Source organism: Megalopta genalis, chromosome 11 (genome assembly GCF_051020955.1).
Source record: "Megalopta genalis isolate 19385.01 chromosome 11, iyMegGena1_principal, whole genome shotgun sequence".
Classification (NCBI taxonomy): Eukaryota; Metazoa; Arthropoda; class Insecta; order Hymenoptera; family Halictidae; genus Megalopta; species Megalopta genalis.
The window spans coordinates 8,241,437-8,261,010 of record NC_135023.1 but is presented as its reverse complement, the minus strand read 5'-3'; the positions used below and the strand labels follow the sequence as shown (position 1 = coordinate 8,261,010).

Here is a 19,574-nt window from a genome sequence, read left to right as displayed (position 1 = left end):
AATTAATTGATACTTCTTGGCATGCTATTTCCTTCGCAGTTAGAAATGCGATTAGAAATTCTCCGATCGCAATGATTCCTTAGAAGAGAAAGAAAATTGATACTAATTGTGTGCCTAAGTTTATTCGAATGCTGAAATATCGACGAGAGAAGAGATCAGAATTTTATCCCAATTTTCAAGGGCAGAATACGTTGTCTCTAGAAATATTTTTGTGACTCGTCGGACCCGTCCAGCTACGACAAGAAATCAACAAATTACAAAAAATTCAATAACGAGCACCGCGAAGAAATTCTTAACCGAAAAAGGAAAAAGGAACGTTGGAACAGCGGAAAGGAAATGAAAAGTAAAGGCGTGCGGGGCGAGTGTTTCAAGAGGGTAAAAAGAAACGGCGTCGCCGGTACGCGCGATGCGCGTTAACGGGTTTCCACGGCGGGTCCCGGACCCTCTCGATCGCGGAGTCTCATAAAATCGAGAGTTAGAAGGTGCCAGGGGCAAGAAGGCCAACTATTTAAATGGATTCAATTTGGCAGGCGGCCAGGCCCGGACTGTGCGCGCCGTGCCAGCCGGCGAAGGATAGGCGCTCTCGTAAAGGATGCAGCCCGCGGTTCGTTGAACAAATTAATAGCGATCCGAAGGAATCGGCTATTAGACCGTTCGAATACGATTTCCTTGAATGATCGCGGCACCGCCGTTCTCCCCTTTCCCGCGACCTCCCCTCGCCGCCGAAGGCCGTCGATCCGATTTAAAAGTTCAGCCCGAACGGGCGTTTACGAGCAAATACTCCGCGGGAAACGCATCCGCGACGTTATTGCCGGCGTTCGATTATCCTCTCCCGCATCGGGCCCGATCAGAGATCCCCCGGAATCTGTTTAATAAGACGCTTCTCGGATCCTCCGCAACAATTCCGACGAATTTGTTAAGCGGCTCGCGATCCCGGTATGCTTATTTTTGCGCGCGGAATTCGTCATTCGAATTTCACTCGAGACTTTGTCCGAGATAGAATTCGTCCACGAGCGAAGAACCGCTCCGATTTTATGGAACGAGGATTCTAGTGTGAAATAAGACGGTACATTTTCACGTTAACCCTTTCGCAGACACTGTGAACTAACCTCCACGCCGACTTTCGGCGCGTAAACGGACGCTAGGCGCGTTCCTAGCGTCGAATCATGCTGCCATCTCGAAAGCTCAAAACGTTCGCGAATTAAATATCGATTACCGAGATACAGCAATGTCTCTCTAATTGACGCCCAGATTGATCACAAAAATGGACAATTTGGGAATAGGAGATGCGATTGTTCGAGCCTTGCGGATTATTTTTATAGTTATAAATTGTCCACAATTATAAAAACGAGCCGCAAGGCTCGAATAATCGTATCTCCTCTTCCCAAATTGTCCACTTTTGTGGAAAATCCGAGCGTCAATTAAGGAGACATTACTGTATACACTCATTATATACACTTCTTCTCTGGTTTTATATTCTCTCGTGATCCGAGTTTCGAATTTTTCGGACACCATTCGCGAAATTGCAGAATTCCGCTTGTCTGACCAGCGGTCGACTGATTCTACTTTTCGGGTTAACGGTTGGTTCGTTCTACTGGCTGATGTCAGAGTTATTCTACTTGTTCGATTTTTGCTCGGTTCGTTCTCTCGTCTGGTTACAAACGGCGCTATTTCACTTGGCTGACTAGCGCTGTGGTTGTTCTACTGGCATTTTTCAAGTTTCATTGTCCGAATTTAGCTGCAGCAATTCTACTCATTTGATCGAAGACAGTAGTAGTAAATAATTGTTTTACTCGTGTCGGTAATGTCCGATTCGTTCTACTCGTCTGACTATATAACAGACTGTTACACTGGACAGTCTATTCGTAGATTTATTTCACTTGTCGGATTACAGGTCGACCTGTATCTTACAGACATTACTGTATTTTCGAACGCGGCCCGGATACAGTAACGTCTCCCAAACTGACGCTCCATTTCCGCAGAAAAATGGACAATTTGGGAACAGGAGAACACGATGAACCGCTCCGTTGCGGCGTTAACGCCTGACGCGAAGCTTCCGCGGGCTACGCAATTTCCCGAAGAAAGACGAATCACCAGTCATAATTGAAACATCCAGACGAAACTAGATATCCGCGTTACCTTTGCATTAGGATGCAACCGTCTGCCGACGTCTGGCCCTTGTCGGAAGAAAATTGTCGGCGAACGGCGAGCCGACTCTTCCGCGGCATCCGCGGAAAGCAGCTTGGCCGCCACCGCGTTCGGATCTCGTTACAACGGGATTACGGTCGTCCGTCGTTGTAAAGGGAGCCGCGATGGAAGGCGAGGTCTACTTTTTATTTTGCCATCGAGCTCGTTACTCGCGGCGCGTCGCGAGCCAGCCGCGAACCGTTCGACAAACCTGGCGAAAAGGAAGCGAGAGACCTCGGACGTATCGGCCTGCACAATCGATACGCGCCAATAGCCGCGAACGGCGTCGACCCGCCGTAATTCGCCGTCTCTTATTTCCGGCCTCATTAACTGTCTCGTTGGCACGGCGCGGCGCATTGTCCGCCGAGATTTTCTGAAAATTCGACCGATGTTTTCTCGCGCCGCGCCGAGCCGCGCCGAGGCGAGCAAAGCGGAGCGAAACGACGCGGAGCTCGCGATGCGCTTTCAATGGGAGAGCAGAGAGAGAGAGAGAGAGAGAGAGAGAGAGAGTAGTATAACACGATGAATAGGCCGTGCACGCGTACAATGGCCCGACTTGCGATCCGCCGCGGCCGCGAGCCACTTGAACCCGATATTTCCGAACGAAATTGCTTTATGCAATATTTGCTTAATTTCCGCCGATCGAAATTAGTCCCGCGGCGAGCCGAGCCGTGCTCGAGGATATTATGCGCAGACGCTCGAGGACTCGCGCTATTATTTCGACGGATAGGAAATTGGTGGACACTGATACAACCGCCGCCGCCACACGTGCCTGAAAATATTTCATTGGCCGACGCGATTGTTTCACGAATTTGTTCGAACGTGTACATAGAGCTGTGCGCGCGTGTTAGAAGATCAGTGGCACAGTTCTCGGCATAATGTCTCGCTCGGACGATAAGGATAACGACCAATGGATCGAATTATATTCGCCGAATATAATTAACGCTCGATCGAATGAACATTTGTCTAGCTAGACATTTGTTCGAACGACATTTTATTCGGCGCTCTGGAACAGCGAATTCGATCGATTCTAATTGATCCGGGTACAAATTTGTCCGAATAAAGTGTTATTCGAACGAGTTATTAGTGTTAATGAGATTCGAATCGAATAAGGATGTATTTTGGAGATTATTGGAGAATTTATTTATTCAGAATTTATCTCGTAGGGAAACCTAACTGACTTAAATGAAAATGATGGAACATAGTGTTGCTTCATAGTTTAGCGAATTTATTTGCTGCATATTACTGTCACGAATTATTCGAATCATTATGTAGAAAATCGTTCGAATAAATAGATGGAATAATTCACGACGAATTTATGACGAATTTATGGCAAAATTCGAACTGTTCGAATAAATCGATAGAATAAACAACGAATAAACATAGAATAATCACTCGAATTTGTCATTCGTTACTTCCATCGGAACAAGCACAATAACAACAAAAAAGCTCGAAACGATTAAACCTAGCGAGTAAACTCAAAAATTGCCTCCGAACGTGCCCCCGGGACGAGAATACGTCCCGAAGAAACAGCCGCACGGCAACAAAAGTTAATTGCTTTCGCAAGAGACGGAGAGAGAAAAAAAGCAGCCGGAAAGTTTCGGAATCGAAGTTCGATTCAGAGCAGCGACCGCGCCAGCAAGGAAGCAAGCCATTGTTCCGTGCTGGAAAGGAAATCTAAAGTTGGCCGCTCGATGTCGCGGGCGCAGCTTGCTGAACGGTCGAATATTTATACGCGACAGTTCGATCTAGCCGGGCTACTCTCTCGATAACGCGAACGTCAGAAGTTCACGGCGCACGGTTTATCCGGAAATTACCGATGGGAGAAGTCGTCGGTGTCCTCCGTGATCCCGTTTTTCCGTGATCCCGCGGACCGCTCCCCGGGTCTGTTGACAATGTCTCCAATGGGTCTCGGGGCCATTTACTTTCGTCACGTCAACGGCTCGGATCTTCGTTTCTGCGTGACGCAGGGTCCAATGTGCTCCGAGCCTGGTATTCCCCGGCTCCTCGCTGAAACCCGAGATCCCTTAGAAACAGGGATATTCGATTCGCTTCCGGCTCCCTTATTCCACCGAGATTCGAGGTCCCGGCAAATAGCTCGATCTCGCATTCTCTTTCCTTCTCTTTTTCTCGCATTCTCTTTCCTTCTCTTTTTCTCGCATTCTCTTTCCTTCTCTTTTTCTCGCATTCTCTTTCCTTCTCCTTTTCTCGCATTCTATTTCCATCTCTCTCTGTCTCTCTTTCCTTCTCTTTTTCTCTATTTCCCTTTCCTTCTCTCTCTCTCTTTCCTTCTCTTTTTCTCTATTTCTCTTTCCTTCTCTCTCTCCCTTTCCTTCTCTTTTTGTCTATTTCTCTTGCCTTCTCTCTCTCTCTTTCCTTCCCTTTTTCTCTATTTCTCTTTCCTTCTCTCTCTCTCTTTTCCTTCTCTTTTTCTCTATTTCTCTTTCCTTCTTTCTCTCTCTTTCCTTCTCTTTTTCTCTATTTCTCTTTCCTTCTCTCTCTCTCTCTCTTCCCTTCTCTTTTTCTCTCTTTCCTCCTCTTTTTTTCTTTTCTTCTCTCTCTCTTTCTCCTGATACCGATTCCTTAACCCTTTGTTCTACAACCACGTCTGAGAGACGAGGTCATATAATCGAGCCAGAAGTGATTATCACGTCTCAGATACGTGCCCAAATAATCGAGCCAGAAGTGATTATTACGTCTGAGAGACGTGGTCAGATAATCAGGCCAGAAGCGATTATCACGGCTGAGAGACGAGGTCGAATAATCGAGCCAGAAGCGATTATCACGTCTGAAAGATGTGCCCCAAAAATGTAGCCATAGATTATTATGACGTCTCAGAGACGTGCCCAAAAAATCGGGCCAGAAGTGATTATCACGTCCGAGAGTCGTGCCCAAAAAATCGGGCCAGAAATGAGAGCCGTGGCGCATCGGTCGAGCAAAGTATAAACATAACTAAGTAAGGCTCGTGTTAGAATCGTTCGCGAATCACGCGAACAGACACTGTGCAAATTTGATCGCCGGATTTGCGGATGTTTACGCGGATGCACTGTTTTTTTGGAAAATAAGCAGATCGATGGGACCTCAACAAGAAATTTATGCCACGATCGGGTGATTCGAACGTTGCACATAACTTGTATGTGCACATATCTTGCGTACGTTTGACATATTTATCCCGAAAGAAAAATCTGAAAAGCCGAACGTACGCCGAGCATCGTTGCAATTGTTGTCTCTAGCAATTAATCTTGGAGTAGCCGAATTCAGATTGGAACGGTCCCGTCACGAAGGTGCTAATTCGTAAAGCTAGATAGGTAGAATGCAGCAGTTTATGGTCGAACAAGTGAATCGAGGATCGAATTGCCAATTAAACAAGTAGAACGAGGACTGTTCGTGGTCAGACGGTTAGAGGGTGTTACTTGCTTTGATGCGCGAGTAGAATGAGAGACCCGTGTGTGGTCAGACAAGGGGAATTCGAGTCGTACACAGTCGAATGGTTAGAATAGTACCAATACCGGGATGTTTCTGATCGAACTAATGGAGAAATTCTCTCGCATACGAGAACACGATTAATGTCTCCTTTACCGAAGCATCATAACGAATCCCCGATCTCCCGTGAATTATATTGCATTTGATTCGTGCTGTCGTGGCAAAACGCGTTTCTTGAAATCGAGATAAAATCAGTTATTTTTTTTATGCACAGTTTATGTACAAGGTTTCTTGAAATAGAAATAAAATTAATTATTTTTGATGCGCAATTAATACACAACGTTTCTTCAAATCGAGATGAAATTAATTATTTGCGATTCGCAATTAATACGCAACGTATTTTCGAACTGAAATTAAATCGATTATATTTGATCGGAAATCAATGTGGAACTTTTCTTGAAAGCGAAATAGAACGAATTATATTTTATTTGCAATATATATATATATATATATATATATATATATATATATATACTTAACGTTTCTTAAAAACCGGATAAAATTAATAATATTCGATTCGGCGTTTATCGTTTCCAGAAAACGAATTAAAATTCGTCGATGACGAGCAGACGATGCGAAAACGAGGACAAATAATGATCATGAGAGAAAGAGAGAGAGAGAGAGAGAGAGAGAGAGAGCGAACGGTAAAACTTTATCAATTAATAAACCACTGCGGCGTATTTTTCTTCCTTGAGATTCGATGGAGTTACACGTGTTATCCACGATTGGCAATCCTTAATCAGGGAACTGGGTCGCGCGGAAAAATAGCGAGAAATCACAAGCTTAAGCGGGACGACGGAGCGGTTTCCGGAAGCCCCTCGAACATCGACAGCGAATTTACGGACACCGAAATCACGTCAGCGGTCCGTTGACGGTAATCGACGTCCTCGTTCGCCGCCGCCTTGCGCGGCGAACGATCGTTCCGAGCCACTTTATACGCTCGATCGCCGGTTAATTAACAAGTGCGATCGGAATAGGCGCGGGCGGCGAAAACACATGTAACTCAAGTATTATCCAATAACGGAAGCTGATGTCGCCCATGAAATCGCTTGTCGATAGGCTGTCGAGCGATCCGACACAGATCTCGCATTTCGAGCGTTTAATGGAACTACGACGCGATCGACTGTGTGCCGAAAAATAGTCGCGGCACGAGGCTCGTTATCCGTCGCTCGTCCATTCGATGCTAAGCGGCAATATTTAATTGTATCCCCGATTCGAATGTAAACGGTTGCTCAAATATCGTCGCTGGTTCACCGAAAACGCGAAAACGTTGCTGCGACACCGATTTCGCATAAATGCATTCTTTTCTTTGAATCTCGGTTGCATCGGTTCTTATCGATCGGCGCTTTACGATTAAATAAATTCGCATTCGGCTGCTCGAATTATGTATAATTAATTCTTGCCGATCGATCCTCAGCTGGTACACTAAAATCGACTATTTTTGGACGATTATTTTTTGTAGTCACTGATTCATGAACAGCTATAAAAAAGAGGTGCAAGGCTCGAATAATTCGATCTTCTCTTCCCAATTGGTTCATTTTTGTTTCCAAGCTGAGAATTAATTAGGTCTACACTTAGGTCTACTTATTAATTAGGTCTGCTTAATTCACTCTACACTCAATTATATATTTCTTTTTATCTTAATTATTTATATTTCTGTAAAATATTCACCGTAGACGAAGCCGCAATTGTACAATTAATTAGGGAGAATTCACTCTACACTTAATTATATATTTCTTTTTATCTCAATTATTTATATCTCCGTAACATATTCACCGTAGACGAAGCCGCAACTGTGCAATTAATTAGGGAGAATTCAGTCTACACTTAATTATATATTTCTTTTTACCTTAATTATTTAAATCTCCGTAACATATTCACCGCAGACGTCGCCGCAATTGTACAATTAATTAGGGAGAATTCACTCTACACTCAATTATATATTTCTTTTTATCTTAATTATTTACATCTCCGTAACACATTCACCGTAGACGTCGCAGCACCTTTTCAAACGCTCTAAAAAATCGCGTCGCCTCTTTATCAACGATGTCGCTGAAAAGCTACCATCCGAAGCTAAATAATCGCGTAAAATGCCGAAATAAAATCAACGAATCCATTAATCACTTGCCGCGACCGCGGGGTTAAAAATCTCGGCGAGTGTCGCAGCCACCCTCGAATTCGTGGGACGTCGAGTCGCCTAATCGACAGCCCGGAGGGAGAGAGAAAAAGAAACGATCGGCGAAACGTTCGCAGGTCGGTTGCCAGGGAACGGCGTGTTTCTTCTGGCGAGTAACGATGATCTCGCGCGTTCCCGGGCACGGCGAAATGAAACCGCGCCGGTCGTTTGCCCGTTATTTTCGTGGACGCAGTTACCCGGATAATTTGCATGTTTTTCTGGCCGGTTCTTCCCGGGCTACGGTTCTTTTCATCGTCGACGGAAGGACTTGGCCGGGCGCGTGTCGGCGGCTAGATAGCGCGCCGGCAAATTTCCCGGCGACTCTTATCGCCGCGGAGGCCCCGGCTACGTTCGTTCGTTCGTTCGTCGTTTCCCGCGGACGAACGAAGACGACGTCGTTTTCTTTCGCTGCGGCCGCCCCCGCGCCCCGCCGCGCCCCCGCGCGAGCTCCTTACCTTTCGCCGGCGACAAATGGTTTTTGTTGCACGCTCCAGTTTTTCGGACGCAGCTGCAGCCACTCCGTTCCCGTGACGCGAGAAGATTCCACTGAAATGTGTTCCCGTAACTGCCGCGGCCCCGCTGGAATCCTTCTCGCGTTCCTCCGCCTCGCGCGGAATCACTGACGTTCGAGTTTTACGAGGACGTCTCCGCCTCGCCCCCGCCCCCGCTCCTCTGGCTTGATACGATTACCATTTTCTGCTGCCCGGTCAGGCGCCAGGAGCGAGAGCGTATTTTCAAAGTTCGCGAACGCGTATCGATCTATTCTCTCGCGAAACTTTCGGTCGCGAACAACGTCCCCGTGATTGATCGACGACGTTGACGGCCGTTCCGCGAACTTTCGGACTCGTTCCGAAGAAGCGGAGCAGAAGCGGCGATCTCCTGTCCCGCGACGAGTGGAATCGGGCTCGATCGAGGACCGACGTGTGATCGATAGACCGCGCGGATTTGATGGGTTCGTGGGAGAAACGGGTTTGGTTCGAACGCGAAACGGTGAAACGATTCGAAGAACTCAAGTGACACCGTTTCGTCATTTTCAACTGATTCGAATTATTATGTAGTGATCTAATGATCTAAGGACCGAGGATCGTTATGCGAAATAAAGATTGATGGGAGCTAGATAAGTATTTATTTGGATTTAATGACACAGTTTCGTTATTTTCAACTGATTCGAATTATTAAGTAATGATCTAATGATCTAAGGACCGAGGATCGTTATGCAAAATAAAGATTGATGAGTGATTGGAGTTATTTTCTACTGATTAAAATTATCGAGGAACGAAATAAATATTTATCTAACTCCTGTCAATTTTTATTTTGCGTAATCCGCAGCAATTAGATCGCTAGATCACTAGATCGTTAGACCAATAGATCAATATTGCTCGCAAAGTGATCGGAAAAGTATGTCTCAACAAATAGAAACAGTGTTTATGGTCAGACAAGTGGAATCAGTCGACCAGAAGTTGACCAGGAAAGTAGAATCAGTCGACCAAAGAGTAAATCAGTAGAATAGACTGTCAAATGACCGGACAGGTGACATTTTATAAAAGCATCGGTAACGATGTAAATCTGACGATAGCCAGAAAAGGAGAACAAACAGGATAATGAACCGACAAGTGAAACAGGTCAACGAGTGCGGTGAGACAAGTAGAAATCTGTAGGATTAGTCAGCCGGATAGGACGAGCTCAGCAGCAATAAATTAGGTAGAATAAATCCAAGAAAAGTCGAGCGAAGGGAAGGAACTCTATGTAGTCTAGTAACGTCTACAGGGGTGGAATAGGTCGACCTGTAATCCGACAAGTGAAATAAATCTACGAATAGACTGTCCAGTGTAACAGTCTGTTATATAGTCAGACGAGTAGAACGAATCGGACATTACCGACACAAGTAAAACAATTATTTACTACTACTGTCTTCGATCAAATGAGTGGAATTGCTGCAGCTAAATTCGGACAATGAAACATGAAAAATGCCAGTAGAACAACCACAGCGCTAGTCAGCCAAGTGAAATAGCTCCGTTTGTAACCAGACGAGAGAACGAACCGAGCAAAAATCGAACAAGTGGAATAACTCTGACATCAGCCAGTAGAACGGACCAACCATTAACCCGGAAAGTAGAATCAGTCGACCACTGGTCAGACAAGCGGAATTCTGCAATTTCGCGAATGGTGTCCGAAAAATTCGAAACTCGGTTCACGAGAAAATATAAAATGATTGAAGAAGTGTGTATAATGAGTGTATACAGTAATGTCTCCCTAATTGACGCTCGGATTGCCCACAAAAGTGGACAATTTGGGAAGAGGAGATACGATTATTCGAGCCTTGCAACTTGTTTTTATAGTCGTTCACGTCCGGTAACCATAAAAACCGAGGCACAAGGCTCGAACAATCGTGTCTGCTCTTCCCAAATTGTCCATTTCTGTGGACAATCCGAGCGTCAATTAGAGAGACATTATCTGTATAACGAGTATACAATGAGAGAAGAAGTTCCAAGGAACAAATAGGTCGAAGAGAGAGCTTCGAAAGGGACCGGTGTCCCGAAGAGAATCGCGACGGCTGGTCATCGGACGTGTAATGCGGTTGTCGACACATTATTTCGCGGTGGCACTCGGCCCTGCGACTGTCAAATCGGCGACACGATCGCGTCCTGACCGTCTCCGTTCCAAAATTCCGGCATCGAGGGGGCGTCGAGGCCGCGCCACCATCCATTTCACGAGCGTCGAGGAATGACAGATTCTCAGGTTCCCATTGGGACCGAGGTCACACGAGGCGACACACGCGACACATGTCACGTGCACGTATGCGCGTCAACCGAGGCGTCAACTGCCGGATAAAACCATTTGTCAAATCTCCTTCCACGGAGTGCTCGTGGATATTCAACCGGGATTCCAAGGATTCCCGGCGTGAATCTTCGACATTATCTGGCCGCCGAGAAAATATCATCCGGGGAGTGGTGCGCGCGGGATCGCGTGGCTTTCACGCGTCAACACTATGTGGATCGAGATCGGCAGGCTGTTTTTTTCTCGTCCGATTTGTACGATTCGTTTCGAGACTGTGGTCACTGGAACGGTGTCCTTGATCTGATTTTCTATCGGAGAAATAAGTTGCATCGATTGCTCGTTATTTTATGCGAGATAAATGTACAGTAATGTCTCTCTAATTGACGCTCAGATTGTCCACAAAAGTGGACAATTTTGGAAGAGAAGATACGATTATTCGAGCCTTGGGGTTCGTTTTTATAATTTCGAACTGTCAACAACTATAAAAAAGAAACGAGCTACAAGGCTCGAATAATCGTGTCTCCTCGTCCAAAAATTGTCCATTTCTGTGCGCAATCTATGCGACAGTTACAGGGACATTACTGTAGTCTGCGTTAATTAGTAGGAGCAGAAGTTAAATGTAAACGAGTGTCTTATCTTGCTAGAGCAATTGATAGTAATATTACAGATATTCGGGAGCCTAGAAATATTTTCATTGAAAATATTTTATTGATATAGAAACTCGCAGAATAAATGCATAAAGTCTGTTCATTGTTTATAACTTCATGGTGGACGTTCATCTATTTTCTATTGTTCGATGAATTCGTTCGATTTATTTCTAACAATTCACGTTCGATTTTATACGTAAAATCTGTCTTGCGTTGAAACATATTCTTCGCAGACGATATTATAAATGAAACACGGTTCGCCGATTCGACGGTATAAGGCAAAAGTGGGTCGATTACCGGCGCGGGATCTTTCACGAAACTATCTCTTAAGAGCCTTATAAAGCGAACAAAAAAAAGCCCATTTGCAGAATAAAGCTCTTCGAGGCTGTTTCAAGAATGTGGTAGCGTGATGCATCGACGGGCCGGTGAAACGCTCCGAACTTTTTATTACCGGATGAATATTTTATGCGGTTGCAGCGCGTCCACCTTTTCGCTCGATTTCGAAATTTCTGCCGGCAGCGAGAACGCGCACGCATATTTCAGTGTCAAGGCTAGGATGGAGGACAATCGGGACAATTATACCGTGTACCGTGTAGTTGTTATGCGAGTAGAATAACTGGGTAGCGATGTAAGTGGAACAAGGACCGCATGTGGTCGCACAAGAGCTCTGTAGACGATATATATGTATATATATATATATACGTATATATATATATATATATAATCACGCGTGCAGAACAGCGTTCGTAACTGGTTAGACAAGTCAGATGAGGCTCGTGCGAGCACCACTGGTTATAGATCAGCCTGTGGACATACAAGTAGAATAGGGATGCTACGTGGTCAGACCAGGGAAATCAGAAGCTTATCTGACCGGACCGATCCGAAACGTATTTGCTCGTACACTCCGTCATGAGGCGGCCAGTAGAATATACGGTCCATTGGTCAGACGGACCCATGGAAAATGAATCAAATCGGCCGCAGCTGCGACTCGCGCGAGTAAGTTCTTCTCGCGCGCGTTATACAGAGAGACCCAAAAATGTTTTGCAGTCTGGAAATGGCGGGTTCCTCGGATCATTTGAAGCAACTTCTTCCTTTACAAAAATGTTCTCCGACGCACCGTTAACGAGTTATTAACAAAAAACAGTGACCAATAAGAATCGAGTACGGCTGACGCGAGGCGGTCGGGCCAACCAGCGCACGAAGCCCAGTTCCGCTCATTGGCTCGGTCGCCTCGCGCCAGCCGATTTCGCCTCTCATTGGTCACTGTTTTTCGTTAATAACTCGTTAACGGTGCCTCGAAGAAAATTGTTGTAAAGGAAAAAGTTGCTACAAATGACCCGAGGAACCCGCCACTTTCGGATTGCGAGACATTTTTCGGACATCCTGTATATCTCGTTCGTTCCGACGCAATTCTTTGACAGCGTGATCATTCGTTCGTTCGAGCCAAGATTTCAAATACCAATTTAAAAATTCAATCAAATCTTGCTGCGTATCCGAAATTCGGACTTTCTCTGTAACTTTGCGAGACGCTTCTGCCACGCGTTCTCGCAGAGACCTCGATCGACTTTTCCGCGATGATCGCAGCATGGCGAATCTGGGATATGGTCGTTTGGCGTTGATGAAAGAGTATTGGGTGCGGTTCGGAGAGGCGACTACGAGGCCGAGGGAAGGGCGGGGCGTCAGCTGCAGCCCTGCGAGCAAGAGAAAGAAACGCACGGCCCGAGTTAAATCGGCCGAGTATGCAGGATCGCGCGATGATCTCGCGTAGCTGCGTGGCAACCAGCCGCGGGAACCATCTGGCAATAATGTTCGGTTTCAGAACACGGCCGACTATGAGTGTTTCCGTCGGGTTCTGGGCGGCGGAGATGGGCGGGGAAGAATCAGACTGGAAAGCGATCGAGAACGAAGCGCCGTGCCGCACCGCTCCGCGCCGCGCCGCGCCGGATAGAACCGGGATAGCAGCATGCTGAACGCGCTAATTGCAAAAACTGCCTGCAGCGTCGTCCGCCGCCTGTCCCTACGGCTCGTTCCTCGAGGAAGAAAGAAACTGGAAGGCACGTGAAACACCGGCACTCGGTCAGCACCCTGGAAACTTTCCACATTCTTCGTTTACCTGCCAGTGGCCGGTTCTCGTTTAATTAATTTCACCCTGGCCGAACGTCCGGGCACGCTTTTTATTCTCACGGCTGCAAACTGCGCGCTGATAAACAAGGCTGCCACGCGAATTTATCGAGCCGTTCAACGACGATGCTTCAGCAAATTTTAATTCGAAGACGGTGTCGCGCGTTGCGACGACGATGTTCCTCGTGATCGGCGAAATATCGTCCGGTCGAACGTCGAGCTGTTTCACTTGCTGCGAGTGTATTTATTTATTGTATTTAATTTCTATTTGTTATTTTATTCTTTCATTTATCGAATATGTACGACGTGTTAGCTATTAGTTATAAAATCGCAGGAAGAAAGAAATACAGAAGTTATGTTAACCCCGCTTGCATCGCGGATCGTTCGTAAATCATGTACCATTTTTTGGGGATTTTAAATTAATCATTTCGTCGATCACATTCACATTTTCGCGAATGAAATTTGAAATTTCGCTGATGTTATTCGTCCTTCGGCAAGTCGAATTCACATTTTAGCAAATCGAGTGGATTTTTTCAAATTTAATACGAATTACTGTACACACTGGCAACAAATTATAGTACACGTAATAAATCTTTATAAATTTTCCAGAATTATTTCGAACGTGTCACTGAATTTCTTCATTTAACATGGATTTATGTAGCTGGTACAACTTAATGGAAAATTCGCTACGAATAATTAATTAATCATGATTAATTTTCAAGAATTAATTATGAAATGTCATTCTACTCTTGCATATAATATGAATCTACGGTGCCCGGTGCAACGCGATACAAGTTTTATTAGAAATAATTAATCCCGGCAATTTTCACGAATGTCGATCAATTTCCCGATCTAACAGGAATTTTATTCGAAAACAATTGCAATTACTTGCAATTGCTGTGCAGTTTCTATCGATGCAGCTCCGTTCTCGGGCCGATTCAACTTGACCATTCTACTGAACCAGCCGCAGATCAATTTGTTCTATCTCGTCGACCATAAATTCGGCCATTCTGCGTGTCTGCCTAGAAACTAATCTATTTGTCTTGGCACAAACTGCTATGTGGACTTATCTGATCCCGACCCGCGGCTGCATCCACTTGTCTGGCCGGCGATCAATTTATACAACTTGTCAAGGCAAAGGTCGACTCGTTCTACCCGATCGCCCGTTGATTGACTTATTATGTGGCAATTAACGCGTCCCCCGTGGTTTCTTCGAAACCAAAAACTGCTATGTGGACTTATCTGATCCCGATCCGTGGATACATCCACTTGTCTCGCCGGCGATCAATTTATACAACTTGTCGAGGCAAAGGTCGACTCGTTCTACCCGATCGCCCGTTGATTGACTTATTATGTGGCAATTAACGCGTCTCCCGTGGTTTCTTCGAAACCAAAAACTGCTATGTGGACTTATCTGATCCCGATCCGTGGATACATCCACTTGTCTGGCCGGCGATCAATTTGTTCAACTTGTCGAGGCAAAGGTCTGCTCGTTCTACCCGATCGCCCGTTGATTGACTTATTATGTGGCAATTAACGCGTCCCCCATGGTTTCTCCGAAACCAAAAACCGTTATCGAGTCCGCCCGCGCGGTCGTGTCCGACTAATGGCCGACTTACACTACTGTGCAGCTTTACAATCTCTATTTAATAGCTTGTCGGACCTATCGAAGCGACACACCGCCGTTCCGCCGTGATTGAAATCTCGACGAGATCGATATCGTCGTTTTAGCACGAATTTCGACGGCCCGGTACATCGAAGACACCTCTCGAAAGGTATCTCCGACGATATTTCGAGGGCGAAGTGTATCGAGAATGAAAACTACGAAATATAATAACGCGATCTATTCGAGTCGTCCGTTCCAATGGTCGATCACTTTAACGTTTTACGACAAATTGTTTGCTCGAACGCTTATGATTAAATGACTATAGCTGATGGAATTTGATCAGAAACGAGGATCCGACTCAATGAGCCGGCTGCTAGATCGCGGCTCGAAGTCCCGCGGCAGCTTTTTAATTTTCCTCGCGGGACATTTCGCCGAAGGTGGAAAATGAAGAAAAAAAAATTGTCGCGACGACCCGCCGCGCGGTTCCGAGAGAAACGCGGGGGAAAAAGGAAAGGGGGACGCGTGCAGCTGGCTCTTCCGCGGGACGCCAGCTGCGCTTTATCTTTACGACACCGGGAAAACGCGTGCCGTTTCCACCTTTCTCCGAGTTCTCCGGTTCGCCGCGATAGACGCATTGCAGACCGCTCGAATGTCTCTCTTTCCCGTATCAGCGGCGGCTGCCGGCCCCAATAAATGTTATTTGCACGATCCGCGCTCCCCCCTCCTCCCCCCGCGGTCCACAAAAATCGCGAGCACCGCGGCCGAGTTCTAAGCATCGCCGCGATAAGTCGACCACCGAGCTCCGAAAACGTTTTCATTCGGCTCCTGCTCTTTTTTTCTTTCCTTTTTGTATCGACTCGCATAAACGCTCGAAACGCGCTCCTTTACGATCGATTCGACACACCGCGAATTGCCGGCGGACTCGTTCGCTCGTTTAGTTAATGGCTCGCAAAAAGCCTTTTTTCTGTTCCGAGCTGCCGTTCATTGTCGTTCAGCGGCTCCAAGCGGAGCAGGTCCGTCTGCGATCGGACCAGTGGAATCGGTCGGCCCATGTCCAGACAAATTGAAAATAAAATAATTAAAGCGTTCAGTTCTGTAGATATAAATGCGCGCGGGCGAGTAGAATTGGTCGGTGACCGATCGGACAAGTAGAATTGGTTTGTTGAACGATCGCAGAAGTGGTTACGGTCGGTCTGTGATCGGACGACGAGCTGTTGTCAGCTCGAGATGGGACGAACGAAACAGGTTTTTTAACGTTAGAAAACCAGACTTACGTGTATCATATTCGATGATACACGTTTTCTTCGTTTTCATTTCATCATTTTCTATATCTTTTCCATTTTGTTAGACAAATTTCCTGATATGTTTTCCAAATAGAAATGTCATTGGTAGACAGCGAATTTTATACAGTTGTAGCAAAAGCAAATAGACCAAGTGCAGAGCATTGAATGCGGTTAAAGAATTTGAAGGTATCATTAATTTAATTTGAATTCAGTGATATCATTAAGAATTTTAATATATCGTTGGCAATTCGAGAACATTATTAACAACTTAAAAGTATTATTAAGTATTAATTTTATGCAGTTGTGGCAAAAACAAATAGACCAAGTACAAAACATGAAATAAAGTTAAAGAATTTAAAGGTATTATTAATTTAATTTGAATTCAATGATATCATTAAAAATTTTAAAATACTGTTGATAATTCGAGAACATTATTAAGAACTTAAAAGTATTATTAAGTATTAATTTTATGCAGTTGTGGCAAAAACAAATATACCAAGTACAAAACATAAAATACAGTTAAAGAATTTAAAGGTATTATTCATTCAATTTGAATTCAATGATATCATTAAGAATTTCAAAATACCGTTGACAATTCGAGAACACTATCAAGAATTTAAAAGTATTATTAACTATTAATTCCAATTCGTTTAAAATGAAAACAAACAACTATGTTCGTAGCACCTAGAGCTCGAAACGATTGCCGTTAATTATTACTTTCTACAAAAATCCGCCGTCCAACAATTACAATGCTGTCATCGGTCCAACAAGTACGCCTTTACGAAACATTCGCCTGCTCCTCTGTCTCAACATTAAAAAATAAAATTCGCCGCGTCGAATCGATCTTCGTAAAACACGATCGCGTCTCGTTTAATAATGATATCGTTTCGTTATCTTGAACCGTGGCCGCCAGTTTCTGATATCTGCTTCTCCGCGGAACTCGGAAGGAAAACGAGAGCTAAATCGCGATCGGTCTCTAATCATCGTCGAGAAAAAGTTAGGCTAATCGTGGGTGCGCGAACGCGAAGAACACGGCCGATACATGTTTTACGGTGCTGAAATGACACGGTTGCTAATGACAGGGACGCTCGGTGGTCGATACCTCGGCCGCGCCGTCATCTTTCACGGCGAAACGTCCGATCGATTACACGGTTGATTCCGGCACGGTGCGATTGCCGGTTCTAGGCTCGCTTTTAATACACGAGCTATTACACCGCCGCCGCCGTCGGTTACACCTCGCCGTTACAAGAACGTGGCTGTTCGCCGCGTCCCGGCGGCCCTAATTCCGCGGACGAAGTTACACGCGGCTTTTTGCGAACAGCGGCCGACGCGCCGCGGCGAGACTTCGGGATTATCAGACCGTCGTAATTCCGTTAACCCCTAATTAGGGGGGCCGTGTATCGAGTTTCCCGGTCGCGAGCACAGAGGAATTCCGAATTCCGAAGAGGAATTCTCGTCTCCGCGGAGCGGAACGCTAATCGCGGCCAAACAACCGACGCGTTAACAATATTTCTGGGAAAACTGCGAACACTTTTCGGGGGACCGCGGTGGTCGTCCCGGCGGGACCAATAAGTATCGCATTGTCACGTGTAATTTGCAATATTGTTTCCGATTAATCCAACGGTTACACGGTATCCGCGCGAACAACAATTACCGGACTGTAGCGGCCGAGAGCAGCGTAATACCCCGGGAGAAATTATGGACGAGGACTATTTTGCTGTAACTTCGCGAGCACGGATTAGTCGAAACGCATGGCGAAAGTAATTTCTATTTGAGAATATCAGCCGCGAATATATTAATCTAGGCTCGGCCGATTTAACGGCTCGATCGCCGAATTAATACCGCGTATCGTTCGTCCATCGCGCGCGCGCCAGCCACATCGAATAATTAGCTGTTCGCGCGTATTTCGGCGTTATTCCAAGACTTAAAGACCGGATTATATGGGTCATTGGACTCGTTTCGGCGTTGGCTGTAACGTTAGTTCGCCGAGTATTCTTTTGCCAAAGAATTTATGAACGAGCTTTTTTTCAATTCGGATGCGTTTCCGGGAACATTTTCGATCGAAAGTTGGCTAGATTCGATCGGTGATAACTCTGCGAAAAATCGTCGTAGGATAATCATTTTTCTCTCAAATTAAAGATTGGAATCTCTGAATTAAGATAGTGTTTCTGGATTTTAAGTTCGATGCATATTTACCACTGTGATCATTTAAATGCGAGGCCATGTTCGTCACGTTGAAAATTGTTTGACCATGTTTGACGAAGTGCACGGAGCTTGTCAAATTTTTTTCGCGAACGCCGTTTGCATCGTGATAAAGTTCGATTCTTTATCTTTAATTTGAAAAAAAAGAAATGGGGCTGCGATTTTTTCTCGCGAAGTTATAGTGTTTTGAATCAACCCTTGCAGTTTCGTCATATATCGGGGACATCAAACTCGGCGATTTTCATGGCCTCGCGTTTATTCCCTTACAGTGGCGAGGGTGCATCAAACTTAAAATCCAAAAACGTTATGTTAAAGTAGAAGCTTCGAGCTTTAATTTTAAGAAACCGTTAGGATCCTACGATGATTTCTCGCGAAGTTATCGTCGGTCAAATTTGGTCAATTTCTATCGAAAATTCTTCTATGCTATAATCTTTTCGATTCAATTTTTGTACACTATTTGTAAACAAAATTACACGCGTAACGATGATCCTCGAACGCTTGTTTTATCTAGAATATATAATAAAACCGACCAATGCCGTCGTTTTCGAGCACGACGGTTCTTCGACGCGAGCTGTTCGATCGGTTCGAATATATTCCGTTGGTTGAGCTTCGCGGAACGCTTTGTTGGCCGTAAAAAACGTAACAGAAAATCTAATGCAGGCTTCCGGGGGTATTAGCGACGTGGCAGCACCGTTAATTTCGCATCGACCACCATGGCCGGAAGCCTCTGGTAAAAGTTTCACGGGGTGGAAAACCGGCGGCACGGCGGCGTCCGGATACTCTTCGGAGGATTTAAGCAGTGATCGATGAAATCGTTGTGTTTCGCGGTAATTCGCAGCAGCCTCGCCAGTGGTTACGAACGACCGCACGCGTCACTCGTTCGGTACACGCTGGACCGTTCCGAAACGCGGGTTAGCGCGGCCCCAATTAATTTCCAATCGATTATACGGGCCGCGTTTTAACGTCAAGTAACAAGCAATTCGTATCCCGCCTTCGGTCACATTCGCCAATTATATTTCGCTGCTAAAATATTATTGAAAATCACGTCGCCGCTAACAAACGACCGTCTAATTGCTCGCCGGGCCGCTGAA

General features: G+C 45.5%; 1 protein-coding gene across 3 annotated transcripts in view; it reads left to right on the top strand.

Moving 5' to 3' along the window:
• Positions 1-19,574, top strand: part of rho-5 (rhomboid-5) — a 397,572-nt gene that overhangs the window by 178,889 nt on the left and 199,109 nt on the right. The gene's annotated exons all lie outside the window — the stretch shown is intronic.